Genomic DNA, 19,845 nt, shown 5'->3' with positions numbered 1-19,845 from the left:
GTATCGCCTCAAATAATAACAATGAATTTGCATTAATTTTTGTAGACTCAGCATGGAGTACTGAACCAATTTTTTCATGGATGTGAGAACAAGCTCACAAAAGCTAGGGGGTGGGGCACAGCGGGGAGAGGCGGGGATCTGAATCATGGAATTTAAGTTGGATGGACTCTCTATATTTTTCAACTAGGAAATATCTCCAAAAAGCGCAATCCTCTTTAAGCCCAGAGAGGCTTCCAGGGCCCATGGAGTAAGTTTTCAGAAGCAGGACTGGCACCTGTATCTACTTATGATGCTGGCTGAGGCGCTAGAACCAGAGGACTCGAGCATGAGTCTCTGTGTCCTTTTTGAGTTGGGTAGAAATCCAGACAATGGACTCAAGTGACCTTACCTGTCTCCAAGCATAACCCTACTGTAAGCATCTTTGGTAGTCACAGGGATCTGAAGCCTGGAGCCAGGACTGTGTCTGACTCCCCAGCCACTGCCAGCCAAATGGTCTAAGAGAGCTGCCCAAAGCTGCTCTCAGGCCCGTGCTTCACAATTTGGCTGCACTTTAGAATCACCTGGGGAGCTTTTTAAAACTACTGATGACTAACCTCCACCCAGACCAATTAAATCAGAGCCCTCTAAGTAGGCAAAGGTGAGAGGCATCACCTTTTTAAAAAGCTTCCCAAGTGATTCTAATATGCAGTCAGAGTTGAGAACCATTGTTTCAGATAAGCAGGTTGCCTATCTGATGAAAGCTGAGCAGCCACTAGGGACCAGCCTGTTTAGAAATAGCCCTAACTACCTTCTTGTGCTTCCCCCCAAGACCTAATATAGTTATCAGAGGATTTCCTTCCCCTCCCCCAATTACACTGCTACTAAGATACCACTGCTGGCTGTTTTACTAACTCAGTATTAACTGAGCACATACTCTCAGTCACACATCAGGAATCCAGAAGTGAAATGTGGCAAAGTTCCTGCCTTCAAGGGGCATAGACAAGTCAATATCAACACATTCATAACAAACAATGCTGGCCAGTGTTTATTGAGTACTAACAATGTACCACACTCTTCTAAAACTTTATTGATAGGTACCATTATTATCAAGTTCATTTACAGACAAGACTCCTGGGCCACAGAGAATTTATGTCCATGCCTGGGCTCCTTTCACTAGTCACAGCGGGGCTAGAAGTCAAACTGAGGCAGCCTGGCTCTAGCATCCACGCCTTTAACTGCTATATTCAGTAGGATGCGTGTAGGCATTCAAAGTCGTGGAAGCATAAAAAGACATTGTTGATTCAGAGAACAGTGGGCAACACAGTGTGGCTGAAAATGGGGCTGAAAAGTTGGGCTGGGACCAGACTATGGAAAAGTCTTATGGTCTGTGAATGGGGGGTTTCTATTCTATCTTCTATCAGCAAAGCATAGCCAGCCAAACTTTTAAAGTTAGGAGCAAAATGATCAGATGTACATTTCAGAGAATCGCCACAGGGTGGAAAGGCTAAGGGCAGAGGGGCACGGCTTTGACAGAGGATGCAAGTCAGAGGAAGGCAGCAGAGTGGGGAGAGAGGCAGGATGCTCAGACATTTCTGATTCAGAAGTGACAGGGTTTTGTGGCTGACTGGAGATTGGAGAGAAGAGGAAGGAAGCTTCTGGGTTTGTGATGAGAGTGACTTGGCAGGTAGGTGTTCTGAATAGAGAAGCAGTGGGTCTGTGGAGTGGAGGTAATGAGTTCAGTTTTGGACATGTTAGGTTTCCGCAAACCTTAACATCTGCCAATTGCTAACAGGCATAACAGTTAAACCTTTGGGCTCACAAAGAGATTTCTTTGCAAAATCATAAATATGGAAACTTCCTAAAGTTTCTTAGAAATGCATATGATTTTAAATTTAGATGTAATTTGAAGAGAAACTGACAAGTAAATCATGATGATGATTGTGTTGTTTCAAAAGGTGCCATCCTACCACAATTAGAAAAAATACTCTCTTTATACTAAGGAAAGAACCCAAAATAATCAAGCGAACCCCAAATAAGGTCTATGAGAAACGAAAAACACATACTTTTCAACTACCTAAATATTTGAGCTCTATTTTAAGGACGGTGGCATTGGGTGTGTGTTTAGAATATGTTTAGTTTTAAACAGATATTTTTCATCTTAACCCTATGGCATAGCAATTATCTGTCTTTCTCTAAATTATCTGCTTTTATCTGCTAAGGCTCAACTTAGTTCGAGAGACACCCATACAATGGCTACTCATTCCTCATTTAGCCATACATTATATGACTAGTATTTCAGCGTGAATATTTAAAGTATAATCCCCAAATAGAAATTTGGGTATTTTTCTTTTTTTTTTCTTTTTTTTTCTTTCTTTCTTTCTTTCTTTATTTTTATTAGTTGGAGGCTAATTACTTCACAATATTGTAGTGGTTTTTGTCATACATTGACATGAATCAGCCATGGATATACATGTATTCCCCATCCCGATCCCCCCCTCCCACCTCCCTCTCCACCCGATCCCAGAAATTTGGGTATTTTTCTAATAAAACAGTTCATGTTTGTCTAAAGCTATTTTCAAAGAATAGTTGAAAAATTAGTTATATTTTGTCCTCCATGAGTATCGATGATTCAGTTCAGTTCAGTCGCTCAGTTGTGTCCGACTCTTTGCGACCCCATGAATCGCAGCACGCCAGGCCTCCCTGTCCATCACCAACTCCCGGAGTTTACTCAAACACATGTCGGTCGAGTCGGTGATGCCATCTAGCCATCTCATCCTCTGTCGTCCCCTTGTCCTCCTGCCCCCAATCCCTCCCAGCATCAGGGTCTTTTCCAATGAGTCAACTCTTCGCATGAGGTGGCCAAAGTATTGGAGTTTCAGCTTCAGAATCAGTCCTTCCAATGAGCACCCAGGACTGATCTGCTTTAGGATGGACTGGTTGGATCGATGACTACTTCTTAAAAAACTAAACTCAACTTTTTCATTGCTTTTCTATAAATTTATATTAGACCCAGGGTTGGTATCAATAGTCTGTTTCAAGATTTCAGAGCAAAGCTCTGCCATCCCCTGCAGGCAGCAACCCCTCCTGAAGAAACAGGATTGGGCTTGTTGCTGGGCTTTAGTAAAGACTGAACGCTTGAGGGGACTGAGGAGCGTCTCTGGTGGCCCAGTGGCTAAGACTCTAACTCTCAAGGCAGGGGGCCTGAGTGTGATCCCTGGTCAGGGAACTAGATCTCACATGCTGTAACTAAGAGTTCAAATGCCACAGCTAAAAGATCCCGTATGCCACAACGAAGACGAAAGATGCTGTGTGCCACAACTAAGACCCAGGGCAGCCAGATAAACAAATACATATAAATTTTTTTTAAAAAAAGACTGAATGCATAACCACAGACCACCATGCAGCCTGAGCTACCCATGATGACCTGGGTGTGGTCTAATCATCAACCCATAAAATTGGCTGTGCACAATAGCACCCCAATGTCAAACGAAGGTGGCATGGATGATACTGAGCTTCAGGAGGCCCTAAAGATACATACAGTAAGTGACCTACACAGGAACGAGTTCTGTTCTGACAGCACGTTTGTTAAGTCCAACAAAATTAGCCTAGGTACTCAACGAACACAATTGGCTTTGTAGTACTGTACTGTCATAGGTTTATACTTTTCACACAATACATAAATAAAAAATAAAGAAAATAAAGAAAACATCTTTAATCTTACAGTACAGTGCCTTGAAAAGTACAGTAGTACACTACAGCAGCTGCCATACAAGGGCTGGCATTGAGTCAATAAGCAAGAGAAGTTACTGGCTGAAAGAGGGAGAGGAAGTGGGAGATGGTACAGCCAAAGGATTGTTAGCAATAGGAGGTGGAAGGCAAGCTTTAATTTCATTCATGCCTGATGTTGATGGCACAGGTTCTGTTTCCTTCTATTTACTCTCTTGAATTAAACAATCCAGCGATATCCGGGGAGTAGTTCCTTTTTCCTCATCATAGATGACATGGTAGCAGTGGATAGCACTCTGAACGGCTGCTGAGACCTTCGTGTACCATTCCAAGTTTGGGTCCTGTGCCTCAGAGCCAACAGTGGCTCCTCAAATAAAGACAATCCCCTGCCATTTCCTGCATCGTGAATGTCTTCAGTTCTCCAGTTACTTCTTTCTCTCATTTTCCTTTGTCCTTTCTCTGGGCCTCCAATTCTATCAGTTCTTCATTAGTAAGCTTCATGTTTGCATCTTTGAAAGTTCACAATTTGCAAGTTCATATGTAGGGGACTTAATATACTAGTAAGTTACAGGAGGAAGTGGTCCAAATGCCCCTGGGCCATATTTTTGCTACATTATCATCTCTCTCCTGGTCTGTACCTATGTCTTCACGAGGAGTTAACGATGACCAGCTGACTGAGGAAGAGAAAACTTGGACCTTGTTTACGGAAGGTGCTGTACATTAAGCAGGCAACACCTCAAAGTGGACAGCTCCAGCTGCACAACCCCTTTCCAGGATACCCATGAAGGACACAGAAACATCTCTAGTGAGCAGAATTAAAAGCAGTGCCCCTGGTTGGTCATTTTGCTTCCAAGTAGAAATGGCCAGAGATGTAAATCTATACTAACTCACGGTCTGTGGCCAACAGTTTGGCTGGATGGACTTGGAAACAGTATGATTGGAAAATTGGTGACAAGGCAGGCTGAGAAAGATATGTGGATAGACCTCTCCAAATGGGAATCTGAAGATATTAGTGTCCCATGTGAATGCTCACTAAACAGTAACCACAGCCCTATGAGGGATTTTAATAATCAGGAGGACAAGATGGCCAGTTGTGTGGATACAGATCCCTGACCATTTTGGTTATCACTCGGCTCATGAACAAAGTGGCCACAATGGCAGGACAGAGATTATGCATGGTCCCAGCAACACTGACATTTGTGAAGGCTGATCTGGTCACAGCCACTGCTTTGTGCTCAATCTGCTACATCACAGACCAACACCAAGTTCCTTATATGCTCCACTGCTTGAGGTGATCAGCCAGGTGGAATATTGACTACATGGGACACATCATCATTGAAGGGTAGCATTTTACTCTTAAAGAAATAAACACTTATTCTGAATATGGATTTGCTTTCCCCGCATACAATGCTTCTACCAAAACTACTATCCTTGGACTCACAGAAAATCCTATCAACCATCATGGAGACCCATGCAACATTTCTTCCAGTCAAGGAACTTACTATCAAATTCTAGCCTTTTTCTGGCTACAGCTAGAAGTCCAGGGCTTCCCAGGTGGTGCTAGTAGTCAAGAATCCATCTGCCAATGCAGAAGACACAAGAGACATAGATTCAATCCCTGGTTCGAGAAGAGCTCCTGAAGTAAGAAATGGCAACCCACCCCAGTATTCTTGCCTGGAAGATTCCATGGACAGGCAACAGTCTGGCGGGCTACGGTCCATAGGGCTGCAAAGAGTTGGACATGACTGAGAAACTAAGCAGCAAAAGTCCAGGACTAACTTTAATAAGAGTCAAAAGAATTCAGGAGTACTAAAGGAGCAGATGGAAAGTGGCCCCCTGGACAGATATGAAAATAGTGCCAGTGATTAAGCAGACTGAAGGACTTAGCATGTGTTGTTCCCCCCATCAGGAATTTTCCTCCAGATCCTCCATATCTCAGCTTAAATGTCGAAAACCACCCATAATCACTCAGTCACAGCTCATGACTGGCCACCCTGGCCTGTTTTCCTCACAGCACTACTTGCCAGTATACTGCCTGTTTGTCATTATGCATACTCTTTTTCTCAATTATAGTAAAAAGCCTTGTCAAGCAAGTTCAGCATTCAATCAAAACTTCAGTATCCTGACAACATAGCTGGCATTCAATAGTTGCTGAGTAAGGGATGCCCACTTAAAGCCTGAAAGATGTCAGCTTTCAGATGAATTCTTTAATCAAGACATGTTGCTAGTTGCCAATGCAAAACAGCTTAACTGTAATGTTCTGTTTAATAGGAAAATATTGAGGTATGTCCCTAGTGGTTTAAATACTCATACAACCATGATAGACTCACAAAGTATTCCAGGCATTGGGAAAAACTTATAATTCAATGGATTGCTCTTTCAGCCATCTCTTTTTATTTACAGTTTGTGTTTAATGCAAATCAATTTCATAACATGAAAAGTTACTATGAATCAAAGCATAAATACACAAACACAATATACAATCCAAAACAGATATACAGCATTCAGGTGTGAAACAAAAGGGAATGTTCATTCACACACACAGTAGCTTGAGATCTGTTGGATACGGTTATTCCAGTGTTGGTTTCTAAAGATGGGGGAAAAAATGACTTTGGTTTTCAAAACTACTGTGGCCGTATTAGATTTTGGAATATCTAAGCATCAGTGTGTGACCATGTGAACAAAAGACTTTAGGGAGTGTCTATTTTTTAAAAAGTTGCTGTGCATCAAGGCAGTTGTGAAAAGATTTACTTTCCAAAATCAAGCCCATTTTAGGCTCAGGACCAGGTTCTAACTATCTAAAAATATCAAATGATAACAGAAAGTGTTCCAAATGTGGCTACTCTGATTCAGTTTAAAAAGAAGTATTTACAGAAAAGAGTATAAAAGTTTTTCTAAATTCAATGTAAGCAAGCTTCCAGTATTGACCTCACAAATATTTGATTTACAGTTTGGCTCCTTCACATATTAGCCTTTTTCATTTCAAAATTTGTCAATTTACCTTCAAAACAGATCATTTTTTAAACTGTAAAAGTTATTCAATGTATGTAGAAATAAAAAATATTTTGAAATTCATTGACAGCAATGTACTTCTATTCTTTGTTATCTGTTGAATGAATCTAGTGTTCTTTTTGAATAGGAATAGTATGTAAGCAAATGTATTCATTATGCTTGAATTTGGGGTAGATTAATCCATCATTGCCCTGGCACTATATAAAAAGTCAAATGCAATATCAGCCCAGAGCCCCAGAGGAAAAGTTCAGTTCCCAAGAGAACAGTTGATAGCTTAACATAAAATTTTATCTATCAGTATGTCAGCATTAAATTAGTACTGCTGAAACAACACTTTGAGAATTTACAGTAACTCCTGGAAGTTCCTGCTAATGTACATACAAATAGAATCACAGAAGCTTTCTGTTTTACCTAATTGTTTTATGGCCTTATAAATTTAATGAACCAAATGCAAACTGAATCTCTGTTCCACAGCCCATTCTTTATCTCTAAGTAAGATAAAATCTATTCTCATTTTCAAGGTAGAGCTTTATGTGTCCATACTTCTTAAGCCACATTTAAGGAAATCATCTCAACTAATTTTGGACGTTGTCTCTCTTCATCTTGTGCAGATAACTCCAGCAGATTTAATATTGCCATTCATCATCTAGCCAAACCCTTCACATGCTCTTCAAACAAATTTGGGATCCTTAATAATTTCTGTCAATTAAATAAGGTGTGAAATTAGCAGATTTATTCAATGAAGACTTCTTTTTCTTGTTTTTCTTTGTCACACAGGATGTATAGATGCCATCTGAACTGGATTTAGAAGATGGTGAAGTACAGATGTTTCTTCGCCTGAGTCTCTTAACAGTAGAGATGTAGAAGGGAGACGGAGATCACAAAGAGACTGGCTGTTGACTGCAGAGTACCATCGCTTGCCTTGGTGGTGGCATTGGCTGGATGGGGGGCAGGTGAGGTAGTCTGGGAGGAGTTATTTGAAGGTGTTGCAACAGTTGTTTGATTTGAGTAAGTCTAAAATATATAAAAAGTTACACTGATCAATTCCCACGTTACAGTTGTCTCTCCACATACATTTAATACACCATTTAGGTAGATGATACAGTCTCAGGTTGTTTTTTTCCATTATTCCCTTACCCACATCATTTCATTCTGAATTTCTTAGTCCCACCAAGATCATTTAGTTTCAAAAACAACTACCTAGTGATGATTAATGACTGCAAATAACAATAACCAAAAACAAGCAAACAAAAATGTTCTTCAATAAGTATGTAACTCCCAAGTGTATGACTTGACCCTTAATTCTTTATAAAGTAATAAGGAACCAAATTAACTAACCCACTTTCTGTGATTATACTGACTTACTGGTGTTACAAATAGGCTTATTCTACTTTCTCAAGAAGGGGGAGATTTTAAAGTTGCACTAAAAACTTGGACTTTAAAATACAGTCATTTGAGACATATGTTATATGAGAATTGAGTCTCTGTCTTCCTGAATTTGCTGGGTAACTTTCACCTACCTGTTTAATACAACCTTGCATTAAACTTAAGGGGCCCTGGGTATCTTATCTGCTCCTTTGAAGTCTGGAAATTATATACAGCCCTTCTCAAAAATGGCTACAATATTTGTTTTAAGTTGAAAAATATAATGAGCCTCCGCCTTAAGGCAAAATGATTTCACGCAAAGCATCATGAAGTCGGAATGACTTCACAACAGACGAGAAGGTTCGATGTTGGTTTCACGAGCAGCAGCCTTCCTGCCTGGTCACTAAGCCCAGCACTGTGGCCAAGGACCAAGGTCCCCCAGCACCCCAGTGCCTGAGTGGCATCATTCACCACACTATTTTTCGAGTCATAAAATGCACAGTCCAGCAGGGCACGTGGTAATCTCTCCTTTGTCAGGGAACAAAGGCAGATGGGAGATTTCAGCTCTCACTGCAAGAGACGGTTTTAAAGGGCTTCTGATTCCAGCCAGGACAAGAACCTGGCACCAAGCAGGTCTGGGCCACATATATGTTTGGCTACCTATCAATTCAAAGATAAAACCATTTTATCCTTTGTTGTAAATCTATAGAAATCCCAGCTTCTTTTGTTGTAAAACCCATAAGGACATTCAGCCAACATCGACTAAAAATTTTATAAATCCTATCTAAAATAGACTAATTTTTAAAATCTTAATGAAATCGAATATATTTATTTGGCACCTACCCAACAGAGTGTGCTACCAAGAATAAAAGGAAAGCGTAAATAATATGGGGACCAATTTAAAACAGGGCTCGTTATTTGAGGGCAAGACCTGATTTGGGATCCCTGAAGATAATCTAGTCTATTCAACAAAGCCTTGGTGCATCAGGTGAGTTTAAAAAAAAAAAAAAAGAAGCAGCAGAGCCCAGTGCCTCCACAGGAGAATCAAAGGGTCCTCTACACCAACGAAAAAAACTAATGTTAATATACGAAATTGACAGTAAACGTAAATTTCCCTACCAAGCTACCAAAGATTTGTCTGCTTAACCTCAAATCCTCTGAAATTTAGGGGTGTGGGAGGGAATCTGGCTGGGAAAGGAGATGGGGCGGGGTGGGAGAGAGCAGCGTTTCCAGCGGCCACGCCCCTCCCCCACCGAGGAATAGAGAAAGGCTCGGGAGAGCAGCCGGCCCGCAAAACAATAGGGTACAGTTACCCGGTCCGCGGGGCGGAAGACGAGGAGCGCTCCTCTCAGCCTGCGCTCCCAGGTGAGCCCGGCGGCTGGATGTCTGGGGACCTGGCGCACCCAACTTTTTCGGAAGAAGTGCTCAGGAGACCCTCCTCAGAAAGCCCCAATGGAAGGCGATGGAGATCCAACCGCTCGAGCACCCCTACCTACCCTCCAAGCCCAACCTACCGGAGACCACTGCCCCTTCTCGCCCTCTCAGCGCCCCCCAACTTCGGTCTCCCAGGCTCAGCCGCCGCTGGCCTCCCTCGCGGCCGCCGCGCACCCACCCGCCGGACACCGTGGGCAAGATGTGTTCCCGGGACAGAGGATCTGAAAAGGCCGCGGGGACACAGATGTCCCATCCGCCGCCTGTCCAGAGATAGTCCATCTGGCTAACAGAGGGTTCCGTGGGTGACCTGTAAGGTCGTCCCCAGGACAGCACAGGGTCAGGAGACGGTCCCCCCCAGACTTCAGCCCCGAAACACGCGGGACTGAGGTGGGCTAACAGGGTCAGAAACTGGGGCTTGCTCGAGATCCACGAACTAGCTCTGAGTGGAGGATGGGCGAGAGCTGCGCCCCCCGAAGGGGATCGTCCTCTTTGTGTGATGCGCTAGGGGACGCGAAGACACTCGTACAGGGAAGCGGGGCGCTCGAGGGATCCAGGGACGACCTCCGCAAAGGGCCTGAGGTCTCTGGGCGCTCCAGAGGTGGGGAGGGCGCATTCTTTCCCGCTCTGCGTGAAAGCGGGCGGTGGGCGTCAGGCAGCCTGCGAAGCGCCGTGCGAAATCTGGGGCGGGGCAAGGTCCTCCTGGCCCACGCGTGGAGGTGCTTTGTTCTCGGGGCTGCCTAAAGGGTGGGGGCAGCCTGCCAGGAAGAGGAAAGTGGGCTCCAAACTGCCGCCCCTTCTCCCCCCAGATCAGACTGTACTAGATTCTCTCTCCTAGTTCGGGTCCACAACCGAAGGTGGGGGCGCAGACCGGTTCCCTGGGGGCGGTCCCACCCGCCCGGGCGCGGCCCCTCAGCCCCCTCGCCGGGCGCCAGGACCTCACCTGCGTAGGTAACAGCAGCGCCAGCAGCAGCAGCCCCAGTCCGAGCCTGGCTACGATCGCTCTCCCCATGTCCGCTCCGTCGGTGCGCAGCGCGTCTCGCTAGATTGCAGGGTGCAGAAGGACCGCTGGCGGGGTGCAGGCAAGGTGGGGAGCGCGGCCGGCGGGCGGGACCTTATATACCGGGCCAGCCACAATAGCCGTGACGTGGCGCCGCCCGCCCACCCGCGCTCCCCTCCTCCACCGCCGCCCCCCGCGCGCGCCCGCCGGCCGCCTCCCCTCCTCCCTGCCTCCCGGCCCCCGCCGTCTTCCCAGCGCCCTCTCCCTCCGCCGGCCCGGAGACCCCGGGGCGGCAGGTGGGCGGCCGGCGCCGCCGGCTCCCGCAGGGATGCTTTATGTTTTCCCCGGGCGGGCAGTGTGCAGGCTGGCGCAGGCCGCCCAGTGACTCCCACACAGGACCCGGGGCGAACTCGCGAGCTACACACGCCGCTCCCAGGCCCGGCCCCAAGTTTCCTTTGTTTCCCCGGACCTGCCATCTTATCCCCCGAAAAGAAAAGTCGTGAGCCTCCGGCGCAGCGCGCGGCCTCCAGTCCCGGCTCTAGCTGCTGCGCGGACCCCGACTTGGGATTTCTGAAATCTCCGCCCCATAGGAAAGGGGACCTTTCGGGCTTTGTGGGTCTCCCGGACCTGGCAAGGGGCACCGGGCGCACGCACGCGCGCGCCCTTCCCTAGCTGGTCGGTCGGGCTCGCAGGCGGCGCCTCTACCCCTCGCCCGGCGCGCCTTCCCCTTCCCCCCGCCGCTCGCTTTGTTTTTGGAGCTCCTCGTGCTCGCCGGGCTGGGAGGGTTCCCTGGGGCATCCCACGTCCGCATCCTCCCGAGAGGTGGGGAGCTGCCCACCGAGCGCAGACTAGCTGCCCCGACACCGGCGACAACCGAGTTTTGGTTCTCGGCGCTCCTCCCTGCCGCCGCTGGCGGACAGGGGCGAGGAGACCGCGACCTGCCCTGACGCACGGTCCCCTTCCCCAGCCCTAAAGGCCCCTTCAGCGCTCCCCACGTGGCTTTGCTACTAGGTCCCACCCAGGGAGCGGGAACCTCCCTGGCGGTCCCTCTAGAATTCGCTGCCCCATGGAATTCCTGGGGACAGGCTTTTTTTGGCCTCTGTTGGAACGCACTTGCTCGTTTATCTGTTTAAAGAGCAAAGCTTTGGGGATAAGGCTATGACTTTTCCATAGCTGCCATTAGGCAGTTTAATGAACTGGCGCCTGTAGGAGATTAGTCCTTATTCTGCAGATTTGAGTGGAATATATTTTCCAACCATCCTACTGTGAAAACTTTCAAGCATACAGTGAAAAGTAGAAACTATTTTACTGGTGGACGTTTTTTAAATTTAATTTGTAATTGCGTTACTTAATCTTTTTTATTTAAATTTTGCCTGTTCTCCAGTCTTGGAAGCAGAGTCCAAACATAGTAAGGCTATTGTTTAGTGGCTCAGTCCTGTCCTGACTCTTTGCAACCCCATGGACTGTAGCCCGCCAGGCTCCTCTGTCCATGGGATTTTCTGGCAAGAATACTGGAGTGGGTTGCCCATTCCACCTCCAGGGGATCGTCCCGGCCCAGGGATGAAACCACATCTCCTGCTTGGCAGGCAGATTCTTTATGACTGAGCCACCAGGAAGCAGTATGGCTGTAAATGTATTTAACTGTTACTTTTGCAGAACAGCCTAGTTAAACAAGGTTTGTTTTATGGAAGCAGAGTAGAGATGGAATCCACAGTAGCCCGTCTGTGACTGAATGGGCTGGTGCTTTATAGGCCAGTCACTTTAACTCAGTAACTTTCCACTTTAGTACATACTTGGGAACACAGGGATTTCTGTCCTGCACCAGCGGACTTTCCTGTTTTACAGTGTTATCACACTGTTTAGAAATAACCTGGTCTTTTCCAGGGCATGAATGGGCTGTGGCCCAGAAGTGCCTAGTCCCAAGGGAGGTCCTATAGTAAGTCCTTCAGAGAATGCGTGTTGAAGTAAATGGTGGTATTCACAGGATACATTAATTATTTTGTCCTTCATCTTCTTTTCCTATTCTTTCTTTCCTCCTCCTCCCTCCTCCTTGTTACTGATTTCAAGAGATGAACTAATGGAGTGCTAAAGAAAAGACTCTAGAGCCAGCTCTCCTTGGCCCAAATCCTGGTTTGCTACTTTCACCTAAGGCAAAAAGCCTCAGTTTCTTCATCTTTATATTGGAGATAATGGAGACATTATTAAATTTATTAAAGGGTTATTGTGGGACTTCCCTGACGGTCCAGCGGCTGAGCCTCCACACTGCCAGTGCACGGGGCCCAAGTTCAATTCCTGGTCAGGGAACTAGATCCCACATGCCGCAACTGAGAGTTCTCAAGCCACAACTAAAAGATCCTGAGTGCCACAACTAACAATCCCACATGCCAGAATGAAGATCAAAAATCCCATGTGCCGCAGCCAAAACCTGGCCCAGCCAAATCAATGAATAAATATTAAAGGGTTATTGTCTATAAAGTGTTAGAACAGAGCCTGTCTTACACTGGGAGCTCTCGGGTAATATATGCTCCTGCCCTAAAGGTCCCAGGGACCTTCTTTGCAGCTGCATGATTCATGAAAGACATACCAAGCACCAAAAAGTACTTAAATCTGGTAAGGCACCTCATCACCAGTTAATGATTCCACATAATTCTCAAAGCAAGACCCTTCAGATCTGCCCAGCAGTTCCTCTGGACATCCTGTAAGGGGCAGTACCTGTGGCCATTCTGTGGCCTGGAGGCTTGCACTCCTAGGGAAGTCCTCATTACAAACCCCCATGCCGCTCTATTTCCTATATGGCAAGAATCTCAAGTATACTGCTTGAGCCTTTCTTCTCGGTTTCTTTCTGTCAATTCCTTCTCCCTATTCATTCTTCTCTTCTGGTTTTCCGTAGTTGTTTGCTTTTCCATTTGGCCAATAATAGTTCAGACTCCTAAGACTAAATCGTGAATCTCAGTGGTTATCCTGGAATATTTCTTAAGTCACGTGGCCAATTTACATTTTTATAAAGAAAAGTATTTCATGGAATGATCTTGAAACCGATGGATTCCATAAATTGTAATGCATAGCTCTAAGTTTTAATATTTTTTCATGAGTTGCTTTTTAAGGTGAAATGGTAATCCTAATTCTAGGGGGACAGAAGATATTATTTGACATTTTTAGCACTTGTCAACAAAACGGATGTGAAATGTGATAGAAATTCCATGCATTTACTTTTGATCTATCCTGGTTTTTTAGCTAAGCTTTTGTTCCACACCCAGGAACTCCAGCCGGGAGATGGCAGTGAAGGTAACCTAGTGAAGGAGCATTTTTGGTTGAGTAGGTTCCAAGTCCCCCTGCTAGAGTTTGTTCAATCAGCGGGTGATGCAGCCAGACTCTCCGTGGGGACGTGCTGCCCCCTACTGGCCATGTAAACCCCTCAGCTCTCACTGCCAAAAAAGAAAACCCCTCCCTTGTGCGAACTATAAAAGCTTTGAAATGTTGAAGCCTTGTAAAGCTAACAAACGTTACTAAAGAGCCTCTTGATGAAGGTGAAAGAATGAAAAGTCGGCTTAAAACTCAACATTCAAAAAATTAAGATCATGGCATCTGGTCCCATTACTTCATGGCAAATAGATGAGGGAAAAGTGGAAACAGCGGCAGATTTTCTTGGGCTCCAAAATCACTGCAGTGACTGTAGCCACAAAATTTAAAAAAACGCTTGCTCCTTGGAAGGAGAGCTATGACAAACCTAGACAGTATATTAAAAAACAAATGTCACTTTGATGACAAAGGTCTCTATAGTCAAAGCTATGGTTTTTCCAGTAGTCATGTATGAATGTGAGAGTTGGACCATAAAGAAGGCTGAGTGCCAAAGAATTGATGCTTTCCGACTGTGGTGCTGGAGAAGACGCTTAAGAGTCTCTTTGGACAGCAAGATCAAACCAGCCAATCCTAAAGGGAATCAACCCTAAAAATTCACTGGAAGGACAGGGGCTGAAACTGAAGCTCCAATACTTTGGCCACCTGATGCAAAGAGCTGACTCACTAGAAAAGACCCTGATGCTGGGAAAGATTGAGAGCAGAAGGGGGTGACAGAGGATGAGATGGTTGGATGGCATCACCAACTCAATGGACATGAGTTTGAGTCAACTCCAGGAGATGGTGAAGGACAGGGAAGCCTGGCATGCTGCAGTCCATGGGGTCACAAAGCGTCGGACACAACTGAGCGACTGAGCGACAACAATCAATCTCTTAGGCTAGAATTTGAATTTGGTGTCTCCATTGTGTTTTGGCAAGGATTGAGAAAGCCAGTCTTCTTATCCAGGCTGATGGGATTATGGAATGGAATTTTATATTTATCAATATTAAAAATATATGTCCCCTTAGACCTAGCAGTTCTAATTTTAGGAACTTAGCCTACAGCTATACTTACAGAAATGCAAAAGGGTATATGTTCAAGGATATTTTGCAGCACTGCTTGTAAGAGTAAAGGATTAGAAATCACCTAATTATCTGCAGGTAATGTCCCAACTAATGATAGTATATCCAAATATCACAAAATATTATAAATCATTTTAAAAAGTATAATATCTACTACAAAGGAAAATATCCAAATTTCTTAAGTGAAAAAAAGTAATGTACAGAATAGTGTATACAATAGGGAACTGGGTTTTAGAAAGAGAGAAAGAAAAGGCTAGGCAGAAAGAAATTATTATTATTTCCAAAGGAATAGGTGAGAAATAGATAGCGGCACTGCCACTGAGGAGGAAGCTGGCTGGTCAGGCCATAGAAGAAATAAGAGCCATTTTTTATTACACGCTGGTTTGTACTCCATTCACAAATAGATAAAATTATTTAAATAAAGTAATGTCAATACATTCTGTGGCTGACTCCTATAAAGCAAGTGTGTTTGCACACACACCCCCCCCACCAAAGAGCCCCCCTTCCATCATTCACAGTGTCTTAAAATTATAGTTTTGCCTCAGTTCATCCATTCTATGACAACTATGAGACCAATTCTCTTGAGTCAAGATGGCACATGCAAAAAAGTTTTCAGGAAAAATGAAGAACGGAGCTGCAGGAAAAATAATGAGAAATCACTTGGCCAAACATCTGTTTCCTCATTTTGTTCTCCCTGTGGTGGGAGCCTTCAGTTGCTGAAGGCTGTGGGGGAAGAAAAGCTTGGGGTTGGGGGTTGCCTCACAGGAAGGCCTGAGCTCAGTGGGCTTATTCCCATTAAAAAGGGAAAGTGAAAGTGAAGTCGCTCAGTCGTGTCCGACTCTTCACTACCCCGTGGGCTGTAGCCCACAGGCTCCTCCGTCCATGGGATTCTCCAGGCAAGAATACTGGAGTGGGTTGCCATTTCTTTCTCCAGGGGATCTTCCTGACCCAGGGATCAAACCCAGGTCTCCCACATTGGAGGCAGACGCTTTAACCTCTGAGCCACCAGGGAAGCCCTATTCTCATTAAGGGAGCTTTTAAAGATCCCCTTTCTACTCCTGAGCAGGCAGTGAAGTCAGTGAAGGCTAATGGGACAAGTCCTAGCATACATGAAACCCTCTTCCTCCTCACAGAAAGGAATCTCCAGGCCACAGAGTGCCATCTGCATGTGGACCCTGAACGGTCCTTCGTGTAGAAATAATGAAATTGGAAGAATGCTAAAATGTATGTATTTTTTATGCTCCTATGACTTTCAGTCTTATTTCCGTATCCCTTTGTTTTCCCAGGTCCTTCCCTTTATGTTAGGTTTCAAGCAAGAGGGCTCCTTATGCTACAAGAGATTGTAAAACTTTAACTGAATTTTAAGTGGATTAAATATTTTTGCAAACCTAAATAATGTTATAACATGTAACACAACAGTCCATTTCATGAAATGTTACATTGCACCTAAAATAGGAACCACATTTTCAGACTGTGAAATCCTTTCTAAATCTGTGGACACAGTTATTCAGGATTCCACCCAACAATATCTAAAGCAGACAGTGCTGACATCCTATCCAGTATAATTTTAAGATGTCACTATGAGGACGAAGCATTCTAGAATAGTCTGCCATTAAGACTAGGTGAATTTAATAAGCTAGGTTGAAAAGGCATTTCTCTATTGAGAGCCATAGGTTTATATGTAGATCTCTGAATTTTTTTAAAAAAGTCTTCGCAATATTCTTTTACATAATTTTTTTTTTCATTTTCAAATTTTAAGAGTAATCTTGTGCTTCGTTGCTCAGTTATGTCCGACTCTTTGTGACCCTATGGACTGTTGCCTGCCAGGCTCCTCTGTCCCCATGGGATTTTTCAGGCAAGAATACTGGAGTGGGTTGCCATTTCCTTCTTCAAGGGATCTTCCTGACCCAGGGATTGAACTCATGTCTCCTATGTCACCTGCATTGCAGCTGAATTTTTAACCTGCTGAGCCATCAGGAAAGCCCCATTAGAAGAGTAATATAGGTCCAATATAGAAAAATTTGGAAAATACAAAAAATTATAGTAAAGAATATTAAAATTTCCCATAGCCCACTAACCAGAAATAACCACTAATAATAAATTTTTAATATTTTATTTTTTATTATATATGTATGTATTCAGATTTAGAGTTTGCTGAATGACTTATTTTGCTGAACTAGGAGCAAATGTGCATAAAGTTATCTTTTTTCCACTCAACAGAAAATAGCAAAACACTTAATCATAAAATTTGAAGCCACATTACCTGGTTAATGAAATGATAGGGTGACCTGTGCAGGTGACAACCAGGTTTTTGGCAAGATCCAAATTCACCCAGGGCTTCCTGGCTTCAGTTTGGTGCACTGGTAGCAATTATCTGCTCCAAATATTGATGGGGATGATTCAGGCTTTGGGGATTGGCAGAACTTCCAAGATAGCACTGTCAATTTCTGGACTTTTTTTGGAGCCGGGAGTACACTAGGGTCTCTGCATCCCTGATCTCCAAGAAAGGATGTCTGTGGTCCCCCTGCCCAACCTTGTCCTTCCTCTATTCCCAACACCCTAGAAAGACTTTAGTTCAGCCTTATTAGCATTAGACAAGAGGATCTGATAAGGATGACAGCCAATAGCACTGTATCCGAATTCGTGTTATCTCAGGACATATTTTTGGCAGGCTTTACTGTATTTTTCTTTGTCACTACATATTCTTCAAAAATATCATTCATAATGACTTTACAAAATTATTTTTTATTGGATGTTTGTTCCTCTTGTAGATAACCTCATAAACATCCTAACACATGCATTTTGTTTTCATTTCTAGTTATTTTCTTATGATACATTCCTGGTTTAGATCCTGAAATAAACTGCCAAGTTGTTGTCTATAAATGTGCACTTGAAACAGCAATGTGTGAGATTGCCAAATCGACAAATCTTTGCTAAATGTGAGAATTATATTTTTTAATTTCATAGGACAAAAATCTCATTTTTATTTGCATTTTCACTATTGTTGTTAAGTTGCAAAGTTGTGTCTGACTCTTTGTGACTCTATAGACTGCAGCACACCAGGCTTCCCTACCCTTCACCACTCTCCCAGAGTTGGCACAAACTCATGTCCATTGAGTCAATGATGGTCATCCAACCATCTCATCCTCTGTTGTCCCCTTCTCCTCCTGCCTTCAATCTTTCCCAGCATCAAGGTCTTTTCCAGTGAGTCAGCTCTTTGTATCTGGTGGCCAAAGTATTGGAGCTTCAGGTTCGATATCAGTCTTTCTAATAAATATTCAGGATTGATTTCCTTTAGGGCTGACTGGTTTTTATCAGCTATTTATTAGCCACTTGGAATTTTCTTTCTATGAATTGTTCTGCATACATTTTTCATATCCACAGAAGTGACGGGCCATGAGTGTGCTCAGGGTGAGGAGACAGTAGACTCAAATGTTACTTGGTTAGTTCATCTAGAACCTACATATGGGAAGGATGCAGAGGTAAGTCAATGTAGTCAGTAGGGCTTCACAGAGAGATCTACAATATTTTCCAAAATAGTCAGAACATGTTTTCAGACCCTGAAATCCTCATTGGGGGTACACAATTGCAGGTGATAAAATCTGGGTGGGGTGAATGAGGGTGAGATCAGACTTTCTGTAAGCTTACTGCTCTCTCAACACTTGGTCTTATATACATGAGAGTAAAACTATTCTGTAGGTAAACTCTAAACATGTACTACAGGCCACAGCCATGAGACCTGGAACACCTCTTCAACCCTGGAGATATACTACACACTTCATGATCACAGGGTATGGTACCCTGAGGCATGAACTTGGTCCTCTTAATCACTTTCAGCCTCAAAGAGGAATACATCCTAGTTCAAATACATTTTGAAGTTAGAATATTTACTGTAGGTCTTAGTTATTCACATATCTGTGGGTTATCAAGCTAATAAGTTCTTCAGTCAGCTAAAAGTCTCTTCCTGTTCTGTTCTTATGTATTTTAAGAACCCGTTGTTGTTGTTGTTTAGTTGCCAAGTTATGTCTGGCTCTTTTACAACCCCATGGACTATAGCCCGCCAAGCTCCTCTGTTCATGGGATTTCCCAGGCAAGAATACTGGAGTGGGTTGCCATTTCCTTCTCCAGGGGATCTTCCCAACCCAGGGATCAAACCCACATCTCTTGTGTCTCCTTCATTGGCAGGCAGATTCTTTCCCTGAGCTATCAGGGAAGCACTAAGAACTCTTTACATATTAAGAATCATTTGCTCATTAGAGATTCATTGAGTGAGGTTTTTGCTCATATGCTCATAACTGACAAGAGTCCAGTTAAGGCTGAGGGTGGCCAGACAGTACCAAGGGTACCAATCTACAAGGGACCCTACAGCATCATCATAAGTAAAATGAGAAAGAAAACATTTTCTTTCAAACTATCCTCTTCAGAAAATTCTGTCTGTGGTTAAAAGAAATATTTGATATGCACATGGGGAAGTACTAAATGTAGTAATATCCTAACTGTTATCTGTTTTCTTTTTTATCTTGCCTACTAATTTGTTTGAGATAATGGAGGACACGCTGAATGGTTCAACCACTGGGAGCTCCTCTTCCTTCAATTTCTGAAACTCTTCTCTCAAGAAAGGTAGAAATGCACTTCCCTGGTGCTCCAGTGGTAAAGATCCACCTGCCAGTGCAGAGGACACAGGTTCAACCCCTGGTCCGGGAAGATCCCACATGCTGCTAAGCAACTAAGTCTGAGCACCACAACCACTGAGCTCTTGCTCTGGAGCCTGGGAGCCACAACTGCTGAAGCCCACGTGCCTAGAGCCCCTGCTCTGCAACGAGAGGCCACCACAAGAAGTCTGCACCGCAACTAGAGGGTAGCCCATGTGCAGCGATGAAGATCCAGCACAGTCCAAAAAAATAAAGATATAA

The sequence above is a fragment of the Odocoileus virginianus genome, chromosome 19 (assembly GCF_023699985.2).
Source record: "Odocoileus virginianus isolate 20LAN1187 ecotype Illinois chromosome 19, Ovbor_1.2, whole genome shotgun sequence".
Taxonomy (NCBI): Eukaryota; Metazoa; Chordata; class Mammalia; order Artiodactyla; family Cervidae; genus Odocoileus; species Odocoileus virginianus.
Note: the sequence above shows the minus strand (reverse complement) of the source record.